This window comes from Anabrus simplex, chromosome 2 (assembly GCF_040414725.1).
Source record: "Anabrus simplex isolate iqAnaSimp1 chromosome 2, ASM4041472v1, whole genome shotgun sequence".
Classification (NCBI taxonomy): domain Eukaryota; kingdom Metazoa; phylum Arthropoda; class Insecta; order Orthoptera; family Tettigoniidae; genus Anabrus; species Anabrus simplex.
In genome coordinates, this window is record NC_090266.1 from 316,815,837 (window position 1) to 316,838,960 (window position 23,124).

The window sequence follows — 23,124 nt, forward strand, 5'->3', positions numbered from 1 at the left end:
TCAATAAAAACTGCATTTAGGCCTATGTGTAGTTTACAACATATTTACTTAGTATATGGCAGATAATTTTTTTTAAAACACAACAAAATAATTTGGCCAGTAGAGGGTTAAACAAAAAGCGTAACGAAAAGAACACGTAAAAACGTAAATTCGAATGTCAAAAAAGTATTTGCACACGATCAAAACAACAGAATTTTATCTTGCAAAGAAACGTATGCACATCAGTATTTTGTATGCATTCCATTTGCGTCGATCACGGCTTGTAATATTCTTGGCATTGGTGCTACCAAAGTTTGTGGTGCAGTTTGATGAGATCTTGTACCATTCTTCTGACAATGCCTCTATCAATTGACGTTTACTGGAAATATGCCCTTTTCTCACTTCCACATCCAATATAACTTATGCCATAAATTTTTTCAATGGGGTTAATGTCCGGTGACTGCGGGGGTGTGTTGTGCCTTCTGCGGACATTGTACAGAAGCCACATTTGTGTATACCAAGCAGTATACTTAGCTGCACTTAATTTTAACTGATCTCGCAACACCTCAATATACATCTTGACAGTCAGTTTTTCATCAATAAACGTCATATTTCCAGTTCCATTGTATGCCATGCATGCCCAAATCATGACGTTGCCACCACCATATTTCACAGTAGCTCGCAGATTCTTTGAACAGAGTTCAGTATTTGCTTGTCGCCACACGAAGCCCTTGCCATCAGACCCGAAAAGAGTGAACTTACTTTCATCGGAGAAAATTAGTTTTCCAAAGGTCCATGGGCTTGTTTACATGGGTTCTAGCGAATTCTAAGCGTTTCTGTTGATTAACCTCACTGATGAATGTTTTTTTTTCCCTTGGTGTTCTATCGCGCAATTGTGCACTGTGCAATACATTTATTATTGTCTTCGGATTAATACGTTTACCAGATGTTGTGGCGATATGTGAAGCTAATGTTTGAGCACTTGTAAAGGAGTTCTTTGTCACTTGCCTTATAATTTGCCGGCGCTCCCTATTAGTAAGTGCTCGCTGACGGCCCGATCGATGCTATTCACTGTGTCACCGGTTTCTTCATGTCGTTATAACGTAACACACTGTGGAATAGTTGATATTTACAGTTGTCCCTATTTCACGATAGATTTTGCCTTGTTGACGCAACCACACAATTCTATCTCGCAGAGATCTTGAAAGGTCTGTTGTTTTGGGACTTCTTTTTTTTTTTTTTTTTTTTGCTATTTGCTTTACGTCGCACCGACACAGATAGGTCTTATGGCGACCATGGGACAGGAAAAGCCTAGGAGTGGAAAGGAAGCGGCCGTGGCCTTAATTAAGGTACAGCATTTACCTGGTGTGAAAATGGGATACCACGGAAAACCATCTTCAGGGCTGCCGACAGTGGGGTTCGAACCCACTATCTCCCGGATGCAAGCTCACAGCTGCGCGTCCCTAACCGCACGGCCAACTCGCCCGGTATTTTTGGACTCATGTTCACCGTTCTAGATACAAACATGCACTGACTGCTGGTGCTTCGACGTGCAGTACAGTGGAGTAAAATGAACGTCATACTATCACCTTCGTCGTAACGTTTTGCTGAATAGAAGCTAGTGTGCAAATACTTTTTTGACATGAGATATTACTTCGTTTTGTGTTCTTTTTTGTAATGTTTGTTAGTTAAGACGTGCAAATGCGTACTATTTCTTTGCTGGTCATAAGCTATGACCCAATATGATTTGTATTAGAAATATTGTATTTTCTTTGCAGTTATACATAAAACACTTGGTGTGCAAATACTTGTTTGACCCCACTGTATGTTGGATTGTTTCGGGTGCCGAAAGGGGGAAACATGCTTGCTGCTTTTTTTGCATTCGGGTCGAAGCCCACTCAGCCAGTAAATTATGTATGGAAGGGATTTGTAGGAACTTATGTCTTTATTTTATTTATTTTATTTGTTGCTCGGATACAAGAGAGATGGATTCGTCTTCTCATCATAAGGCCCATGAGGACAGCCAGTGGTACACGTGAGTAGGCCATGGATCAGAAGAAGATAGCAGTGTTGTAGTTCTGATAGGGCAAGATCGATGCTAAGTGAAGGTCTTAGATTCGCAGTCCATTGTCAGAAAGAAATGCATACAACTCAAAGTAAGGAGATAGGTCACTTTTGTGGAGAATTGACGAAAGAATGGGTGGTAGTTGGTATCTCAATGCCAGTAAATTCTGTAGTAGGCAAGTAGTGCGAACAAAGTGGTGTGGACATCGAAATAATATATGATTAAGATGGGCAACTGTATCAGCTGAACATGAACAGAAGAGAGAAGAGAAGAGTACTTGGATTTTGTGCAGGTGCTGAAGGAAACAACCATGATGAAACTTAATTCTTGCGATTGCTCTGATGAATTGACGCGAATAGGGATGGTTATGGTGCCAAAGAACGTTCGGAATATCTGGATGGATAGTGGCATAGTATTTTCCACGTTGTTGGGAGGTATCATGCCACTCGTTCCACACCGTCAGTTGCTGTCGACGAAGCAAGGAGGTGTAATCCGATGCTGGAACTGTAGTGTATGTCTGTTGGCCTTCAGTGGCAGCAGATGGTGCTGCTTTGTCTGCTAGCTCATTGCCTGGGATTCCTACATGGGCTTTTACCCACACAAATGAAACTTTATTCTCCTGTGTCTCAGGTCTATGTACCACTGCAATAATCTCGTGTACGAGAATCAAGGATGTTAGTCCGTGAGTTAATGGTTTGTAGACTGCAGTGCTGATCTGGAATCAGACAACACAACAATCAACCGCTCAGGAAGATTTGCAACGTATTCGACGGCCCCCAAAATGGCTGTAAGCTCAGCCATAAATATAGATGCTGTCGGAGGTAGCTTGAATTTGCCACATCTGCCTGATTGAACATCGATATAGGCACTACCCACTGTATTACAGTCCTTTGATCCATCTGTGTAGATATGTCGGGCGTGTGGCCATTCTGCCAGGTAACGTTTCAGACTGACATCGTTACAGTTCACAGTGATCTCAAATGATGTTTCTAATCATATATCCAGATTCTTAATCGTGGTATCTTTAGTGCGTATAATACGTCTACAACCACTGAGATTGGTAAATTCATCCACTAGGATCGGTTGACGTTTCTTTCTCTAGTAGCGTGAAGTCAGTACTAGGGTATTCAGCTTGGATATCTTGTGAAGTATTGGAGACTTCCTGTACTGAAAACAGTTTGAAAATATATTTCCCCGCTAGATACTGCCTGCGTAGATGGAAAGGAGATTCGAGTGTTTCAACTAGCATTTGTATGTGTAGACTGCATTGCTCCTATGCAGAGTCTAAGGGCCTTATACTGACATTTGTCTAGTTTAGTTAACGATGTTTTGGAGACCGTAGCAAAACCTCCACTTCCATAATCCAGGAGAAGTCGAATCAAGGATATGTACAGTTGCAGCGCAATTTTCGTGTCACAGCTCCACCTAGAGCCGCTAATGGCTCGTAAGATATTGACTGAAATATCACATTTACGGGGCACGTGATGAATATGTTGAGACCACGTCAATTTATGATCGATGAGAAGCCCTAGATAAGGCACCACCACCTTGTAGGGAAATATGTAGGTACCCAGATGAACCGTGTTCAGTGGGGGTCTCGATTGTCGAGTGTAGATAGAGACTGCTGATTTTCATGCAGACATCGTTAAACCATAGTTATGAAGCCAAGGAGTCAATGTCCTCATGGCAACCGTCATCTGTTCTTGACACTTGTCCAAGGATTTAGATTCTGTATAAATGCAGATATCATCCGCATACTAAAGAACTTATATCTTAGGAGAAAAGATAGATGTGAGGTCTGCAGTGTAAATGTTAAAAAGCAGCGGAGCCAATATAGAGCCTTGTGGAAGACATTGGGGGTGTCATTCGAGAACCAATTGTCATGCCATTGTCAAACATGATGAGATGTCTAGCTTGTAGAAGGCAACTGAGGTTCCCAATAAAGTTCTCTGGGAGATGTAGGAAGCGTAATTTGTCTTCTAAGACGGGAATAAGCACGCTATCATACGTAGAAGACAGATCAGTGTACAATGCAACAACGTAATTGTTATTGCTCAGACCAAGTTGGATGTCTGTAAGATGTACACGTGTATCTATTGTACCTTTCCCACGTCGAAAACCCGTTTGTTGAGGTGGTAGCAGCTTGTGATGTTCTACCCACCATTCTGATCAATGCTTAATCATCCTTTCCATAGTCTTGTACAAGCAGGATATCAAGGACAGTGAGCGATATGATGAAGATAGTCGTGGATTTTTCCTATTCTTCAATAATGGTAGCAGACGAATAAGTTTGAATGACGGAGGATGCCCTCTTTGGAACCACATCCTGTTCATCAGCTTAAGTAGTTTCTTATGTCCAGCACTGGACATGTTCAATAACATTGGGTAATGGATGTTATCTGAGCCTGGGGAAGTATTCTTGCTCGTCTTTAAGGCTTTAATAAATTCTTGAAATTCAAATGGACGAAGTAGTGGATGTAAGTTCTCTTCATGGCCTTTGCGTGGTAAATAAGCTATATGAGCTGAAGGAGGTGCCATTTGTCTCAGGATATCCTCTATTCCCCTTAATCAGTGTGGATTTTTAACAGTAAGCGCATAACGCCACCATAATATGTGAAGCTACATTGATCAGGGTATCATACAGGCACAAATATATTATTATCATCATCATCCCGAATTCTATTGGTTTTCGAAATTCGCCGGTCATAGTAGCTGGACTTCTCAACCCAACTAGCTTAGTCCGATGGTATTTGAAGGTGTTCTAATAGTAGGTTTACTGGCATGTAAAAGAACTGCTGTACAAAATTCCGGCACCTCGGCATCTCCGAAAACCGTAAAATTGTAGTTAGTGTGGCGTAAAACGAATAACATTACTTATTTTCGAAATTCATGCATTGGTTACTTATTCTCGTGAACTTACATTGGGATCAAAGTCACAGCACTAACACTGGCGGTTCTTTTGCTGTTCCTTGCGTGATATATGGAAAAGGGGTTAATTTAATCGCTGTTAATACGAAATAAAAATACAGGTTTCCCCGAAAATAACGTCTGTTGACCTTCAGATGACCTTGACAGTGCCCAAATAATACATTACAATCGTCTATGCTTTCCTCCCTCTGTCATTGAACTTTTATTGAAACAATTCTTTTTCTCAGGGTACCTTAAAAACATTCCTGAACGTTGTACCGACACACACAGGTTTTGTGGCGACGATGGAATGGGAAAGGGCTAGGAGTGTGAAGGAAGTGGCCGTGGTCTTAATGTATAGCCCCAGCATTTGCCTGACGTGAAAATTGGAAAGCACGGAAAACCATCTTCAGGGCTGCCGACAGTGCGGATCGAGCCCACTATCTCCCGAATACAAGTTCACAGCTACGCGAGATAATTCACATTGTCAACTTAAATAGTCCACCCTGCATAATGGTTGTTGTCAGTATGTAGTGGTGTATTATAATATTCAAGAACCATTATTAGTGATTTCACATAATGTTTGCAGTGGCCTCCACTTCAAAATTGCACTGTTGAATGTGAGACAACAGATTCACGGTCCTTAGTAAGCGGCCTTGGTCCATGACGTCAAAAAGGTCATGCATACGTCATGCTCGCGCCACGTGTGTGAGCAGAGAACTGAACGTGAGGACGATATTTTTTGAACAGTTCACTTGATAGTGTTGTGCGCGAGTATGGATCTTTGATAAGTCGTTGTGTGCTTCTGTGTGGATGTGCTGCAGAATTTGTGTGGTGGGTCCTGTGTGTCTACACTCTCGACACCCAGTTCTTGCCTGCATGATACCGGATTCTAGCCGGCGCACAGGTGGTGCTTGGCTGCAAGCATGCCCGGCCATCCCCTACACCAGTCCCACATTTAATTGATACTTCTGCGTGATTTTATTAATTCCTAATAATTTTTCGTTATATTTATTATAATGCAGTGACCATGAACTCCCTCTAGCAGCACTGATTTTTTTTTTTTTTTAAGTAATGCTGTTGGATAAAATTGTCCTTGCGATGGGACAGTGTTATAGCACTAAGATGCACTAGTTGAACAAGCATTGTGATAGTTTGACCTGTCATGACGTATTTTATCGCGTGCATACTTCTCTCTTTTTTCATTGTACTGTATATATTCAAGCCAGTTAATTTAGCTGTGCAGTAGGTGGGAGGTAGTTACTACCGGTAGTATAACTTCAGTGAACAAGTGGTTCGCTGTCTATGTACCTAGCAGTGGCTTTTCCATGGTATAGATTGCATCGGCTAAATAAATACAATTTCAGTCTTCGTGGTTGTGAAGTATATTTTACAGTTGTTTTCAGAAGAATTATTTTTCAGTTTTCGATTTTTTTTCATTACTGATTTGTTTTGTCGAAATCCATCGCATGCCGCATTTTTTCCGTTTGTGTAACCTTAGTAGTAGCATCTTCGCGTAATTGTTTTATTCTTTGGTGGAGTAGTTGTATTAACATTAGTTAACGACCTTTTTGTAAAATGAGATTTCAGAAATAATTGTTTCACGAATCAAAGTCCTCTCTGCTTTTCTTTTCTTTTCAACTTCAACACAATATCCCGGTGGAAGGAATTTCAAGTGATCATTCAGCGCGTTTTGTGGGTTTGAGAGTAACGGGTGTTGTAATGGAACAATTTGATCACCAGTCATTTTCTCCCTTCAAAGATTTTTGGCTTCAGTTATAGTTCTTCATAAGTAAAGCGTCAAATCAGACGTATCATTATTGTACTCCTGGTAATACATGCTTCATGAATTTCATTTTTGGCGCATAAACAGAAAACCTGTTACTATAATAAAGATCCAGGCACTAAACGGTGATGTAACTACTTTGAATAAGCAGATTGCTTAGCCTCTCGAGTGTGGCTTCGTTTTGCCACCCGAAGGTTACAGAGATGTGAAATATATATTTCGATTGTAATTATGTCTTTAGAAATACGCATCTACGATCGCATCCTATGCTGATTAACAACGAGAAATTCACGGTCAAACACTCGCGAAGTTTTTATTTAAAATTTGCTTTACATCGCATCGACTCAGATAGGTCTTACGGCGACGGTAGAATGGGAAAGGGCTAGGGGCGGGAAGGAAGTGACCTTGGCCTTAATTGAGGTACAGCCCCAGCATTTGCCTGCTGTGAAAATGGTAAACCACGGAAAAACATCTTAGGGCTGCTGACGGTGGGGTTCAATCCCACCCTTTCCCGAATGCAAGTTCACAGCTACGCGATGCTCACCGCGTGGCCAACTCGCTCGGTGCGTCCTGTTTTCCCTTGCATTTGATCCTAACTATGATAATGTTTTGTTTTATGTAATTACCTTAGGTTTTCTAGAAGGCATTTCCATCATATCCTACATAATGCAGACGAGGACTGCAGAACACGTTCCTGTGTTTTGTATTCCAGCTATACTGGATGCCCCGTGGCTATGATCACGATATAATCAGTCACGTAAAACTGCTTCCTTGGTTGTAACGTTTTGACGATGTGAGTGGGTCTACTCCATCTCATTCGCATTAACGCAACTGCTCCAGTCTGATGTTTCCTGTGTTCACAGCAGCCCAGACCGAACAGATCTGTGTATCTCTCGTTGTCGACTTGAGAAACCATGGACTAATCGCCGTGATTTTGTCGACTCATGTGATTATGTATCGTTGTGCCACCGAGCGAGTTGGCTGCGCGGTTTGAGTCACATAGCTGTAAGCTAGAATTCGGGCGATGGTGGATTCGAATCCCACCGTCGGCAGCCCTGAAGATGGTTTTCCGTGGTCTCCTATTTTCACACCAGGCAATTAATGCTGTACTTTAATTAAGGCTACGGCCACTACCTTTCCAATACCTTTCCTTTCCTTGCGTCGTCTAAAACCTTCTATTGGCCTACGTTAGTGTGACGTTAAACCAAAAAAGTATTCCACAAATGATATTGTATTCAAGAACATAACTCATAAGCATAAGTCAGTGAAAATTATCATATAGAACATTATCGTAAAAATCGATCTCAGGGTTTTACTTTACTTCAGCAGCATCCTGTACACTGTACAGTCTGTTATGATATGAAAAAGTTATGGCGAAAATGTGGGAAGAGATACTGGGTAAACATTAATTTTATAATTCCTACTTTATAGATTTTTTTTAGCTCTGAGGATAACAATGCATTTCTTTGCATGTTATTAGAGCTACCGGGGAGATTCCTCACAACCTGCTATATTCTTGCTCGATTGGTTGAGTAAATAGTTAAAGTATCATATGGGTCGCTTGTTGGTGTGCTGATAGCAGGAAGAAGATAGGATCGATTGTTAGTAAATGCAGCCGCATTGTAAGACTGGAAGGCTACTAATCCCAAAGCAGGAGGCCAGCTCCCCTGACTTTTCTTTTTTGCTATTTGCTTTACGTCGCGCCGACACAGATAGGTTTTATGGTGAGGATGGGACAGGAACGGCCTAGGAATGGGAAGGAAGCGGCTGTGGCTTTAATTAAGGTACAGACCCAGCATTTGTCTGGTGTGAAAATGGGAAACCATGGAGACTCTTTTAGGTGCCACTAAGTTTATCTCAGTGCAACAGGGCAAGTTGGCCGTGCGGTTAGGGGCGCGCAGCTGTGAACTTGCATCCGGGAGATAGTGGGTTCGAGGCCCACTGTTGGCAGCCTTAAAGATGGTTTTCCGTAGTTTCTCATTTTCACGCCAGGCAAATGCTGCGACTGTACATTAAGGCCACGGCCGCTTCCTTCCCATTCCTAGACCTTTCCTATCCCATCTATCTGTGTCGATGCAACGTAAAGCCAATTCTAAATATTTATATATATTTCAGCGCTCGTGAATCGGTAAGCATTAGCCGAGCTGAATGGCTCAGGCGCTTATTAGAACGCTGGCTTTCTGAGCCCAAGTTGGCATATTCGATCCTGGCTCAGTCCGGTGAACCCCCTGTGGATGGGGAACGCAGATTAAGAGTACACCCACGGTATCTCCTGCATGATGTAAAAGGCGCGGACATGGATTGCGGCTTGGTATCATGTGTTGGACCTCCTCTGGATGGGAGGAGCTGAATACATTCACAGGTAATCCCTGCCTGTCTTAGAAGGTGACTAAAAAGGTCATGTGGCCATCGGTCCCTTCCTTATTTTTTATTTTTTGAGAGTTAGTTGTAGACCGATACAAAATTCTTGATGTGCGTGCTGCTCGGAGATGGGCCTCCTTCGTATGCAACTACAACGGAAAGCACGCCGGTATTCCGAAAACCTATGTCGGGTGGGAGCGTCATGTATCCGCGCAGTAGTATCCGCCTGACAACACAGGTCCCCGCATAGCCGAATGCCAGAAGGACATATTGTTATTGTTTTTATTTTTCTCTATATTTATTACACTGTACACGCTATGGGGTACATGCTATTGCGGGTGATTGGAGGGAGTCCTAGTGCTCATTGCCCCCGTCATCGCGTAGGCATCATCAAACATCGGACCGCGGACAATACCTGCTACGACCAGGTGGGTATTTCCTTGGCTGCTTGGTTCGGCTACAGAGGCCCCTGATCGGAGTGGGTGGCATTCGGATAGGATGATTTCGGGCATGACTTCGAAAAGTCTTCAGCCTGCCCAAGGCGGTCCCCCACCGAAGTCTTTAACATTTGATTTCTTGAGGGGTTCAACCCCCTGGGAACACAAGCGCAGCGTGAAGGAATGGGATCCAGCTTCCCTAGGTTTCTGGTTTCTACCAGAACTGATGGGAGTGACTTCAAGCTGGTAAAGTCTATTTTGTTTAGTAGGCACATAGAAGATGTCTACGGCGAACTGGAAGATCTGAAAACAATTCTCAACGGTAGTTTTTTGTTAAAGACGCGCACTGCCGTGCAAGTTGATCGGTTGCTCAAGTGCACTTTGGCGATATTCCCGTCAAAGTGGAGGAGCACAACACCTTGAATCTGGTCCGTGGAGTTATCTTCCACCGCGTTCTCATCTTGAACACTGACAATGAGTTGACGGAAGACATGAAGCACCGTGACGTGACACACGTCCGGCGGCGCATTACGCGCAAATTTAACGGCGAAGACGTTGCCACGGGTGCGTTCGTTGTCTCCTTCAAATTGTCAGTGTTACCAGAAAAGTTCAAGGTAACAACCTATCGCTGCGATATGAGGCCGTACATCCCACCTCCCATGCGCTGCTATCAATGCCAGAGGTTCAGGCACATGGTATCTCGTTGCTCGAATCCGTCTGTGTATGGTACGTGTGGCAGAGGAGCTCACGGCGCGGAAGACTGCACAACTCCTTACGGGTGCACTAAGTGCCCTTGTCTTCATTCACCCCGAGATCGGAACTGTCCGGTATATCTCCGTGAGAAGATGATCCAGGAGATTAAGACCATGGATGGTCTTTCCAACCAGGAAGCGCGCCGTAAGTTCAATTCGATGAATGTACCCGCCCTGACGCTAGACTACACGAAGATAGCACGAAGTCTTCCAGGTTCGTGTTTACTTCTTCTGTACCTGTTACGATCGCTGCGCCCAAGGCGGCTGTTGCTCCTGTGAACAAAGCCCCAAAGAGTAAAAGCTCGACCACCAACAAGTCTGTGCCGGCTGGGGCTCCTAAGCCGGCACAACATTGGGGGAAGCCAAGTCTCCCCCACAAAAAGATCGGCGAAAGCCGTTCCCACACCGGCGGAGGCGACATCGTTGACCAGGTCTGGGAAAATGCCTCCCAGCCCGTCTAAACAAGGAAAAAAAGGCGGAGAAGCGGAGCGCCCTTACCAGGCGCTCCTGCAATTCTCCTGCGAAGGGGAAATCGTGCCCTCCATCTGGAGGGTATGAATCAGCGCCAGCAGGTACGCCTGCTCCTATACCTGCGCGCTCCCCTCGTAGGTTGAATCCCCGCCCCCAAAATAAGTTGAAATTTTGGGCGTCAGTCCCCTCGTCCGTTGACGATGGGATGGATGTCGAGCTTTCCTCTACATTAGTGCTTAGGTTTTAAGTATAACCTAACATTCTTCCCTTTTAGTTCACACAATGGCACTGTTACAGTGGAATTGTAACGGTTATGATAGGCATCTTGCTGAGCTGCGCTAGCTCATTAGTGAGTATTCGGCAAGTATAGTCTGCATTCAGGAAACAAATCTCAGACCAGGTCATCATACGGTCTTGAGAAATTTCAGGCTACATTAGACAGAACGACATTATGCTAACCGGGCTTCCGGTAGCGTTGGCATTTTTGTACGTTCTGATACCTACAGCGAAGTGGTTCCACTAAGAACCCCGCTGGAGGCTGTAGCAGATCGCGTTCCGTTGCCTGTCATAGCAGCAGTGTGTAATGTTTATTTTCCACCAGGCCAGCCTCTTCATATAAACGATGTAACTGATCTCCACCCCCATTCATCTTATTGGACGATTTTAACGCCCATCACTCTATCTGGGACTCTGAAACGCCTTGTCTCAGGGGAAGGGAGTTGGAAACATTAGTAAGAGAGCTGGATTGATGTATCTTGAATACAAGTGAACCAACTCATTTCAGAGTACGTTACGGCACATTCTATCTCATAGACGTTAGTCTGTGCAGCCGAATTGTGGTTTCCCTGTTTCGATATAATACACATGCTGATCTCTGTGACAGTGACCATTTTCCCATTGTTGTTACTTTGATGAAGCAGAAATTCGTTGAGGATCCTCCTGGATGGATTCTTAAACGTGCTGATTTGCCAAAGTTCACATCACTAGCTGTCTTTAACGACGTGACCAGGCGGAGCGTAGACGGCGATATAACTTACATAACACAAGTTATTATTGCTGCTGCTGAGGACTCCATTCCGTCGTGTTCAGGGACTCCTCGTCGAAAACTCGCTCGTTGGTGGAACGAAGAAATAGCAGCAGCTATAAAAGAACGTCGTCGCGCTCATAAACGCTATCGTAGGCAGCCTGCTGTGGCCAACTTGGTAACATTTTAAAAAACTCCGTGCTAAAGCGCAAGTTCTTATTCGGCAGAGTAAGAAAGCTTCGTGGGAGAGATATGTGTCGTCTGTGACGTCTCATATACCGTCATTTCAAGTGTGGCTTAACTTCGACATATTTCGGGTATACATGGATCATCTTCAGTACCGGGAATTTCCATTGCAGGCAGTATCGTCACTGAACCACTGTCGATTGCAAATCATTTAGCCAGTCATTTCGCGGATGTGTCTGGCTCCGGGAATTACTATCGTGATTTCCTCACTCCGAAGCGAGAATTGGGACGTCATCACCTTTGTTTTGCCGCTCATGCTTCAGAGGACTATAACGTGCCCTTTACGGAGTGGGAGCTTCGCAGCGCCTTGGCGCTTTTCAAAGACACGTTTCCCGCACCAGACAATGTCCATAACCAGATGTTGAAACACCTTAGTGAGGATAGTCTCTTATATCTCCTTCGTGTGTTCAACCGAATCTGGATAGAGGGTGAGTTTCCGTCTCCGTGGCGAGAGGGCGTAGTAATTCCTGTCCTCAAGCCTGACAAAAATCCTAAGTATGCAGGAACTTACAGACCTATTTGTCTTACAACTGTTTTGTAAGCTATTTGCGAGGATGGTAAATCGCTGACTTGTGTGGTGTCTGGAGAAAAAAAGGACTTTTGTCCGAGTACCAGTGTGGTTTTCGAACCGCTCTCTCGACCACTGACCACTTGGTACTCCTGGAGAGTTCTATCCAGGATGCATTTCTCCGAAAACAGCATTTGTGGCTGTTTTCTTTGACTTGGAAAAGGCCTATGATACCACATGGCGATATGATATCTTTTCAGTCCTGCATGAGTGGAAATTCCGGGGTAACTTGCCGGTATTTATTGCGATTTTTTTGTCCCTCCGTCTATTCCGTGCCCGAGTAGGGAGGGCACATTCGCAATACCACTTTCAGGAAAATGGAGTCCCTCAGGGATCGATTCTTAGTCTCACTGTGTTCGCGATTGCCATAAACAGTATTGTCGCTGCTGCTGGTTCAGCAGTAATATCGTCGCTATATGCGGGCGATTTTGCTCTGCATTATAGCTCGCACAATATGGCAATGGCAGAGCGACAATTACAGTAAGCTATTAGGAGAGTGGAAGAGTGGACTTTAGAACATGGCTTTCGGTTTTCAACCGCAAAGACCACTGTTGTATACTTTTGCCGGAAGCGCACTCTTCACTCGCATCCTGAGCTTTATTTAGGGAATGTCGCTCTTCCCGTAGTTGCCACGTGCCGATTTCTTGGGCTCCTTTTCGATAGAAAATGATCGTGGGAGCCACACATTCGGCAGATAAAAGTGCATTTTCACTAAGAAGTTGAATATTTTGAAGTATCATAACAGCACTACTTGGCGGGAGGGGGGGGGGGGGGCTGACCGCACGTTATTCCTACGATTTTGTAGGGCACATATTTTATCCAGGTTAGACTACGGCAATTCAGCATATGGACCAGCAAGACAAAGCGTCCTTGCGAACCTGAATAGCATCCACCACAGCGTGGTTAGGTTGGCAAAGGGAGCTTTTCATACAAGCCCCATTGCTAGCCTGCTTGCTGAATCTGGTGTGCCGCCTTTACACCTGACGCGCCAGCAAATGCTTCTGTTCTACGCTGCAAATTTGCCGACAGATGCCATTTCACCCAAGCTATCCTTGCGTATTCCACAATTGAAACCGTCGGCTGTATGCTGCTTATCCTCGAGAAACGCGGCCAGTTGGAATACGCTTGGATAACAGTCACAGATTGTTTGATGTACCTTCGATTCCCTGTCTTGTCAGACAACCAAGTAGGGTGCCTCCGTGGATAATACGACTACCTGAAACAATCCTGGATCTGCACACTGGCCCGAAGGAAAAAACGGACCCCTCGATTTATCGGAGACTCTTCCAGCAGTTGTTGGCCAGTATCCAGATTCAGTCGTTTTCACGGATGGTTCGAGGGCAGAAACGAAAGTGGGCTGTGCGTTCGTTGTCGACTATGAGAAGTTTATTTTGCTCTCCCGGAAACGTGTAGTGTGTACACAGCCGAGCTCTATGCTATCTGTGAAGCTCTGCGGTACGCACTGTCCGATGAGCGCCGACACTTTCTGCTGTGTACCAACTCCTTGTGCTCCTGCTGGCTGGGTATTCGGATGCCGGCTCCAGAATCACGTTTTTTTTTTTTTTTTTTTTTTTTTTTTTTTTTTTTTTTTTTTTTTTTTTACAAGTTGCTTAACGTCGCACCTACACAGATAGGTCTTATGGCGACGATGGGACAGGAATGGGCTCGGAGTGGGAAGGAAGCAGCCGTGGCCTTAATTAAGGTACAGCTGGTGTGAACATGGGAAACCACGGAAAGCCATCTTCAGGGCTGCCGATATGGGGTTCGAACCCACTATCTCCCGAATACTGGATACGGGCCGCACTTAAGCGACTACAGCTATCGAGCTCGGTAGAATCACGTTTATGTGGCTCCCAAGCCACGTGGGTAAAGGGAAACGAGTTAGCTGATAAGGCTGCCCAGGAGGCTGTTACATTGCTCCTATTGCCTTACGAGGTCCCAGCGAGTGATATTCGCTGTCAGCTGCGACATTTGGTTATGTCCCATTGCGAGATTGAGTGGCAGGCCAATCCACTTCCGAATAAGCTGAGAGCGATTCAAGGTACCACGAAGGTATGGAGGAGTTCCCTTCGGGCTTCTCGGAGGGAAGCAGTGGTATTATGTCGTCTTCGGATCGGCCACGGTATAGTAACGCACTTGTATTTACTGAAGGAAAACCCCCCTCCGGTGTGTACTTGCGCCGTTCGTCTTACCGTGGTACACATCCTTACGGAGTGGTCGATCTGCGCCGTAGTGTAAAACTCCCGAGTACCGTCTCCCTCATCCTGCGAGATGATGAGCAGTCAGCAGACCTCGTCATCCGTTTCATGAGGGATAGTGGTTTGTTTTATCGCATATAAACGTAGTGTTCCGTATTAGTCTTTGTATTATTTTTTACTACGTTTGATTACATTGACTCTGTTTTAGTTTGTGTTTTTATATTTTAATGTGTTTTTTATAAATATTAATTTGCATGTTATTGCATTTTAAGGCAATGTCTTACTCTACCATAATCTATCTATTATATTACGTAAAGTAAGGCATTGCGAATTAGATCCACTGATTATTTTAAATTCATAATCATTGTTCATCTTCATTTGTTTTAAATTATAGTCAGTGGACACATTTTAAAATTTTAATTATCGTATCATGTCGTCCATCTTGTAACATTAGGGGCCGTTGACCTTAGATATGAGGCCCCTTTAAACAACAAGCATCATCATTCGTCATCATCATCATCAGTCGGGTGATATTTGAAGATGCTCAAATACGTCAGCCCCGTCCCGGTAGATTTACCAGCGCGTAAAGGAACTTCTCCAACTCGGCGCCTCTGAAATCCGTATAAGTTTTTAGTAGAACATAGAATTATTATTATTATTATTATTATTATTATTATTATTATTATTATTATTATTATTATTATTATTATTATTATTATTATTATTATTTGCCTCTGTGGATCAGCGGTATTGTGTCGGCCTCCGGATCCCAAGATACCAGGTTCAAACCCGGCAGAGGTAGTCGGGTTTTTGAAGGGTGGAAAAAGGTCCATTCAACATACTATGTCGTACGATGTCGGCATGTAAAAGATCGCTGGTGGCACATCTGGTGTTTCTCCGACAAAATTCATTAAAACACAGCCACAGATGCCCAAGAAGAATTCAGTTTACTCTGCCATCTAGTAGGCTTAGATTAAAACGGAACGTCGAAATTGACGAGCAGCCAGCCAGATGTCGTCAAATTAAAATGTCTGCGCACGGTAAGTGTGGCCATACGATTGTATATTATTATTATTATTATTATTATTATTATTATTATTATTATTATTATTATTATTTACTGTACTCATGAATGTTTATCTGGCACTTTCGTATAATTGCATCATCAACCTTAATCACACTTTGGATTACCGATACTTTATCAATTTTCACTGAATTTTACTTTGGAACTTGCGCATATTTCTGCAGGTGCTGAGAACTACAGGTTTGTGGATGTCTCCGATTACATAGATGGGCAGCGGAAGCAAATTAAAAAACAACTTGCGACTATGACTAACGTGCATCACTTTAGAACAAGTGTGCCCTGTTAGAGGACGTGATCCCCGAGCGGCATTGTCACTGGCTCCTCACCAAGGCGGCCGTTGTGTTTTTTTTAATAGTTGCTTTACGTCGCACCGACACAGATAGGTCTTATGGCGACGATGGGACAGGGAAGGGCTAGGAGTTGGAAGGAAGCGGCCGTGGCCTTAATTAAGGTACAGCCCCAGCATTTGCCTGGTGTGAAAATGGGAAACCACGGAAAACCATTTTCAGGGCTGCCGACAGTGGGGTTCGAACCTATTATCTCCCGAATACTGGATACTGGCCGCACTTAAGCGACTGCAGCTATCGAGCTCGGTGCGGCCGTTGTTCAAATACCGTCCTGTGCATTTGGGATTTTTTTGAAGCGAAATGTTACGTCTCTGTGGTTCCGAATCTACGTGATACTGGAGGTCCCATGGCTATGATTTCGATGTCAACGGTCACCTAAAACTACGTGCTTGCTTAGCGTTTTGTGCCAGGTTGCCTGCGTGTAGAAAACGACACACACGAACATTTTCGACAGGAATAATAAAAAAAATAATTATTAATTATAGTTAATGATAGTTACATTATTATTATTATTATTATTATTATTATTATTATTATTATTATTATTATTATTATTATTATATATAATTCGCTGGGGCTATCAAGGACCACGTTAAGTCTTGTTGCATTTGACACTGAACTTGGCCTTCTTTAGAGCCCAAATTTCCCTCATTCTTTGTGAGTGGGCCTGCTTACGCTCCTCTGTCCAAGGGGCACCGTGTCTTCTCTTCGGTTGCTCGTCTCGGTTTAGCCCGTTCGTCAATATTTTCTTGCGGAAGAAATCTCTGTTAAGGGCGTCTTCAGCTGAGATATGTAGCATGTGCAGGTCTTCTTTGGTATTTCTAAACCAGGGAATTGTGGTTTTGGGGTTTGTATCAAAAAAGTGAAAGATTTCTTTAGTTAACTTTCTTCCGTCCATTCTTTTCAGATGACCGTAAAATCGTGCCCGTCTTTTTTCTGATTGTGTCTGTAATATTCTCTATTTTGGTGTAGACTTCCTTGTTGGATCTCTTTTGATGGATTCCATTTCTGTACTTTGATCCCAAGATTCCTCTCACAATTTTGCGTTCTCCTTTCTCCAGTTCTTCAAGGAGTCCTTTGTTGGCATTTAGAGACAGGGTTTCGGCTGCATATAGAACTACTATTTGTTTTTGCAAGATATCAAGTGATTCCTCTGGGGCATATTTCCATAGTTCTGCTACTACTGAGTCTTCCCCCGGCGCTTTGTTATTTTTGAGACGGGAAATGTGGCGCTTGATTTCATCTCTGTCGGGTGGTCTGGAATCTGGGTGCCTGAGTAAGGGTTCCTTGGTCTCAATGGCGCTTTGCGGTTTAGAGCAATTAAGTAAATTCTTGAAGTAATCTGCCAGAATGCTGCAATTTTATTCATTTGACGTCGCCAGTGTGCCGTCCTTTCGCTCAAAGCATAGAGATGGTGGTTTATAGCCAGTGAGTTTGCGTTTGAAGGCCCTGTAGTACTCTCTGCTTTCATTCTTCCTAAAGTTTTGGTCTATCTTTTCAATGAGAGATTTTTCGTATTTACGTTTCTCAGTTCTGAACACCCTAGCTGCTTGGGCACGTTGGGTTTTGTAGGTTTCCCAATCATTTTCTGATTTCGTAGAGTAGTACTGTTTCCACGCATTGAGTCTTTCTTGGAGGACTGATTCGCAGGTACCATTCCACCAGGCATGCTTTTTGCTTCTCTTGATTTCTGCAACGTCTTTGGCGGCCTCAACAAAGAGACTTTTGGCATTGTTAAAGTCACAGTCATTTGGTCTAGCCTTCTCCTGGAACACCTCGACCCTTTGCCGAAGTTTATCATTGTCGAAGCGTGTGATCTGTTTGGTTGTCTTCCTTGTGTTTGCGGGAATTGGTTTGAATTTGATAAGAGACATATAATGATCTGAGGCCACATTGATGCCTTTCTTTACCTTGACATTTATAATCTCAGGGCTGTTTCTCCTGGAGATTGCAACATGATCAATTTGGAACTCTCCGAGAGCTTGGACGGGAGAACGCCAAGTCATTTACTTTCTGGGTAGATGGCGAAAGTGGGTCGACATGACCTGCAGGTTGTGATTTTCGCAAATGGACACCAGTCTTTTGCCGTTGGGATTGGTTCTTTTGTGAGCAGGGTAATTTCCTATAACTTTCTTGTACTTCTGTTCACGACCTAGTTGGGCATTGAAGTCACCCAAAAGAAGCTTGACATGGTGTTTGGGGATTTTGTTTAATTTTTCATCCAGTAGGTCCCAGAAATGATCAACTTCGTCTGGATCAGACTTGTTCTTATCGTTTGTAGGAGCATGCGCGTTAACTAGGGCGTAGGTTTTGTTCGCGTATTTAATTGTGAGTATAGACAATTTGTCATTCACAGGTTCGAAATTTGCAACCGATTTAAGGATCTTGGTTCTAACAGCAAACGCGGTTCCAAGCATCACAGCTCCATTGAGGATTCCTCTTTGCGCTTTGCTCTTGAAAAATCGGTAGTCTTCGGATTCAAAAATCTCTTCATCTGGGTACCTTGTTTCCTGTAGGGCCATTATGGATATCTGATTTTCGTGAAGAGCTTTGGTGAGGGTTTTCAGCTTGCCAGTTTGTGTAAGTGAATTTATGTTGAAAGTTGCCAGAAAGGTTTTAGATTTTGGCCTGAGTTTTTGACTCTTCGGGGTACACCGAGACGCTCCGACTCGTCTCTTGCATGATGTCGAGTCTCCCCCAGAATCCGAACGAGACTTGTGCGCCGTGGCGTTCACGACGAGGGATTTATCCCAAGATTTACCCCCTGGGGTATGTTTCTTGAAATGTCGTGCCATCATGCTTTTTGACTTGACTTTGCTTTGAACGGGTACCCATCCTTTTACAACTAGGGTTGTTAGCCCTAGAGGTTGCCTCAAGATGTTTTCTGGCTTCTGGTCATTTACCAGTCTTCGCCGTAACGCTGGCAAGGGACCAGTTTTTTTCACGGTGGTATTTTATTTCCCTACTACCCTCTGACTCTGCTGGCGGCAGAGCCAGCGAGCTTCCCCAATTCCAATGGGACGCGCCCGATGGAGGTAACCGGTAAATCCCCACACGGGTATTATTATTATTATTATTATTATTATTATTATTATTAACAAATACATCGCAATTGGGAAATATCCTGACGGCAATGTTCACTTACAGTAGTGTGATAATAAAGTTAAAACATCATTACTCAACAAAAACAACAACAACAACAACAAGAATACAACAAGCAATTCCTTGGAGAGCAAATATTACAAGAAATACTACTAGTTTAACATTCTAAATCCAGCATCATCATATACAAATTCACAAGTACCTGAAGTGTTTCAAGATTTTACAATTACTAACAATTACCTTGACATTGTAAATACAGCACATTCATATACAAATTCACACGTACCTTAATAATTCAGATACCTTAATACTACAGTTTACAGTGGGTTGAGCGTTGTATTAAAATATGATAACCATCACATAGAAGAACCTCCATGGCTCAGACGGCAGCGCGTCGGCCTCTCATCGCTGGATACCGTGGTTCAAATCCCGGTCACTCCATGTGAGATTTATGCTGGACAAAGCGGAGGCGGGACAGGTTTTTCTCCGGGTACTCCGGTTTTCCCTGTCATCTTTCATTCCAGCAACACTCTCCATTCTCCTTTCATAGCATCTATCAGTCATTAATAAATCTCTTTGGGAGTGGCAACCCCGTCGTTCTAATAGCCTATATCTGCTTCATTCATTCCATCCCTGACCCGGTCAATGACTGGAAAACAGGTTGTAGGTTTTCATTTTCACCATCACATAGAAATTTTCACACAGTTTGCAGAAGTCTCTTCTTGAAGCATCTTGCATTTTTGGGAATAGGCTCTAAGACCGCTGCAGGTCCAATCATCATTTCCCCGATTTACAATCGAATACTTACCATAGTTAATTTTCTGCGATCTACTTTTTACTTGGTGCGGATGATTTGTCCTAGTTATGTAACAGGGCTTTTCTAGTCGACTGTCCAAATCTGCCTAAGCTGGCTTATTCGTGTAGGCATTATACATGGCACATAACAGTGTTCGTTTTCTTCTAGTACCCAGTGTCTCCCGCCCAAGTTTTTGTATCGTACTTGTCACACTACTTCTAGAATTGAAATTGTTAAGCACGAATCTTGCAGCCTTTCACTGTACCATCTCAAGTTCCTTAATGCGTCCTGTTTGCTTTCTGTCCCATTCGTATGTGACTGCATCTTCGAGAATTTATTTTCATTTTGTTATCGAGTGCCCACTTTTGGAGTAATCAGTCAATACTGATCTGCATTTAGGGCAGTCGCCCAGGTGGCAGATTCCTTATCTGTTCGTTTTTAACCATTCTAAATTATTTTAAAGAAATAGGAAATTTATTGAACGATTATATTTAGATTGACTGTGTAATAACCTATTATCGCCAGCATTCTGTATTCTTCTGTATATTGTCGGGCTGAGTGGCTCAGACGGTTAAGGCGCTGGCCTTCTGACCCCAACTTGGCAGGTTCGATCTTGGCTCAGTCCGGTGGTATTTGAAGGTGCTCAAATACGTCAGCCTCATTTCGGTAGATTTACTGGCACGTAAAAGAACTCTTGCGGGACTAAATTCTGGCACCTCGGCGTTTTCGAGAACCGTAAAAGAGTAGTTAGTGGGACGTAAAACAAATAACATTATTATTATTATTATTATTATTATTATTATTATTATTATTATTATTATTATCTTCTGAATATTATGCAGTCGTCCACAAACAATCTGCATTCACTTCGAATTTCGTTCGGAGGATCGTTGATAAACGCCGTAAATAGGAGTGTGACCGGGCGAGTTGGCCGTGCGGTTAGGGGCACGCGACTGTGAGCTTGCATCCGGGAGATAGTGGGTTCGAGTCCCACTGTCGGCAGCCCTGAAGATGGTTTTCCGTGGTTTTCCATTTTCACAGCAGGCGAATGCTGGGTATGTACCTTGATTAAGGCCATGACCGCTTCCTTCCAACTCCTAGGCCTTTCCTATCCCATCGTCGCCATGAGATCTATCTGTGTCGGTGTGACGTAAAGCCACTAGCAAAAAAAATAGGAGTGTGGCCCTGTAACGCTACCCTGTACTACGCCCGACATTATAGAAACTTCGTCGGAGTATCTTTACCCTCTGCGTGCGGTGTGTCAAAAATCCTCGGATCCACAGAACCACCCTTTTATCAATGTGCATCATCCAGTATGTCCAGTAAAGAAGAGAAGTATCGCCTTTAAGGAATATGTTTTGCAAAACTGTAATTTCTTCGATTAATGCAGCGAACTACACATAGATTAGCTAAGTTCGGTTGAGAATGGTAGCGACTAGGTCTCTGAAGTGACTTTGAGTTTTCATAATCTGAGCTGTCATATCGGCCTCCAATTTAATTCTGGCATCCATTATGCTTCATCAGTTTTTAGTGATTTTGAATTCTACTCTTTTGTATATTTTTGTATACTCTTTCGTACACAGTGTGCACCATGTGCGCCTCCCACGCACAAAACGTCATGCCTCCTCAAAACCATTGTCAGGTTTCTTCTGAGATGGTTTATCTCTGTCTACCTTGGGTTTAGCCAATGCTGTCTAGATGACAAAGCCCTCCAGCTCAACCGTTACGTCCATACCTATGGGCGAACGTTACTTACTTTTATACGTGAACACTGAGAAGACCAGTAACCAAATACAAATTCGTTCCAGCAAAGGCTTCTAACACCTTTATTATTCATCATAATAAATAAAATATGAAGGTAAATCAAATTATTATCTTCGATTTTAATTATATTATAATTTTCTCACAAAGATATCGTAAAATTTATTTTTGTTCTACAGCACATTATCTATGTTCGTGTTGTTATTCTTTTGACATGAACTAAACAAACCTTTACTACATTTTGATCTTATAACATTTGAGAATGTGGAAACCATATTGGATCGTTCTATGTGAAATCAACTAGGCCCACGACCGTATGTGAATAATAATTTAGGTATTATTTACAAACAGCTAGAAATGACAGTTCACCATGTTATATGTCTCCCACATAATTATCTCAATAGTTTATTAGTAAATGAAGTACTGAAAGCTTGCTTAAATTTGCGGCACAGTCTTTCCAAAATTTTGATGTACCATGGGTTCTACTTAAGAAACGGAAGTGAGTTTTAACTTATTCTCAAGGAAAAATATAGATCTTTAATTTTAGGCACATTTCAAGTCACATACGGCTTTTAAAATTTACATTTTCGAGCACATAATGCCAAGAATTGTAATTTCAATTTCTCAAAATCCTGCAACTTGCAATTTAAAAAAATGATTACGTAAATGATTACGTAAGTCCGTATGTGCCTAACATAGGCCTATCCTGAAAGTTTGAAGTTAGAACTCAATCTTTTGAGTTATTATTTATTTTGTAAGTTTTTTTTTTCATTTTGGGTGTAATAATTGTTGTGTTTTCTTGTAACGCGTCTGTGATGCAAAGTTTGTTTACTACTGAATTTTTGAGCTTGCTCTTACTCTTGAACTTACTCTTTCTCGAGAAAAAAATATAAATTGTCCTATGATTTTTCTTATGGATCAGCTGTACAGTGTAGGAATAAATATAATTTTATTAAGCTGTGTAACCAGGAGGCCGAGTTTGGAGTGTCTGGTAAATGGCATTCTTACACATCATCTCGTGGGAAGAGTGCATATGATGGTGTGCTAGGAACTGTTAAGTGACTTGTTGCACATTCTCCCCCCCTCCCACGGCACTTTACGCCCTTGAAAAAGCTTTGGCCTGCCCAGCGACCGCTGCTCAGCCCGAAGGTCTGCAGTTTATGAGGGGCCGTGTGGTCAGCACGACACATCCTCTCGGCCGTTATCTGAGCTTTCGAGACCGGGGCCGCCATCTCACCGT

At 43.1% G+C, this 23,124-nt stretch overlaps 1 protein-coding gene across 2 annotated transcripts in view; it reads left to right on the forward strand.

Annotated features, from left to right (window-relative positions):
• ATPCL (ATP-citrate synthase) overlaps positions 1 to 23,124 on the forward strand; it is a 498,463-nt gene that overhangs the window by 33,307 nt on the left and 442,032 nt on the right. Inside the window, exon 1 of one of the 2 annotated variants that reach the window (XM_067140651.2) lies at positions 5,682 to 5,785. The exons of the other annotated variant lie outside the window; for it this stretch is intronic. The gene's annotated coding sequence lies outside the window, so the exon portion shown is untranslated. Of the gene's footprint in view, positions 1 to 5,681; positions 5,786 to 23,124 lie in introns of those variants that run through there. 2 annotated transcript variants of the gene reach the window in all.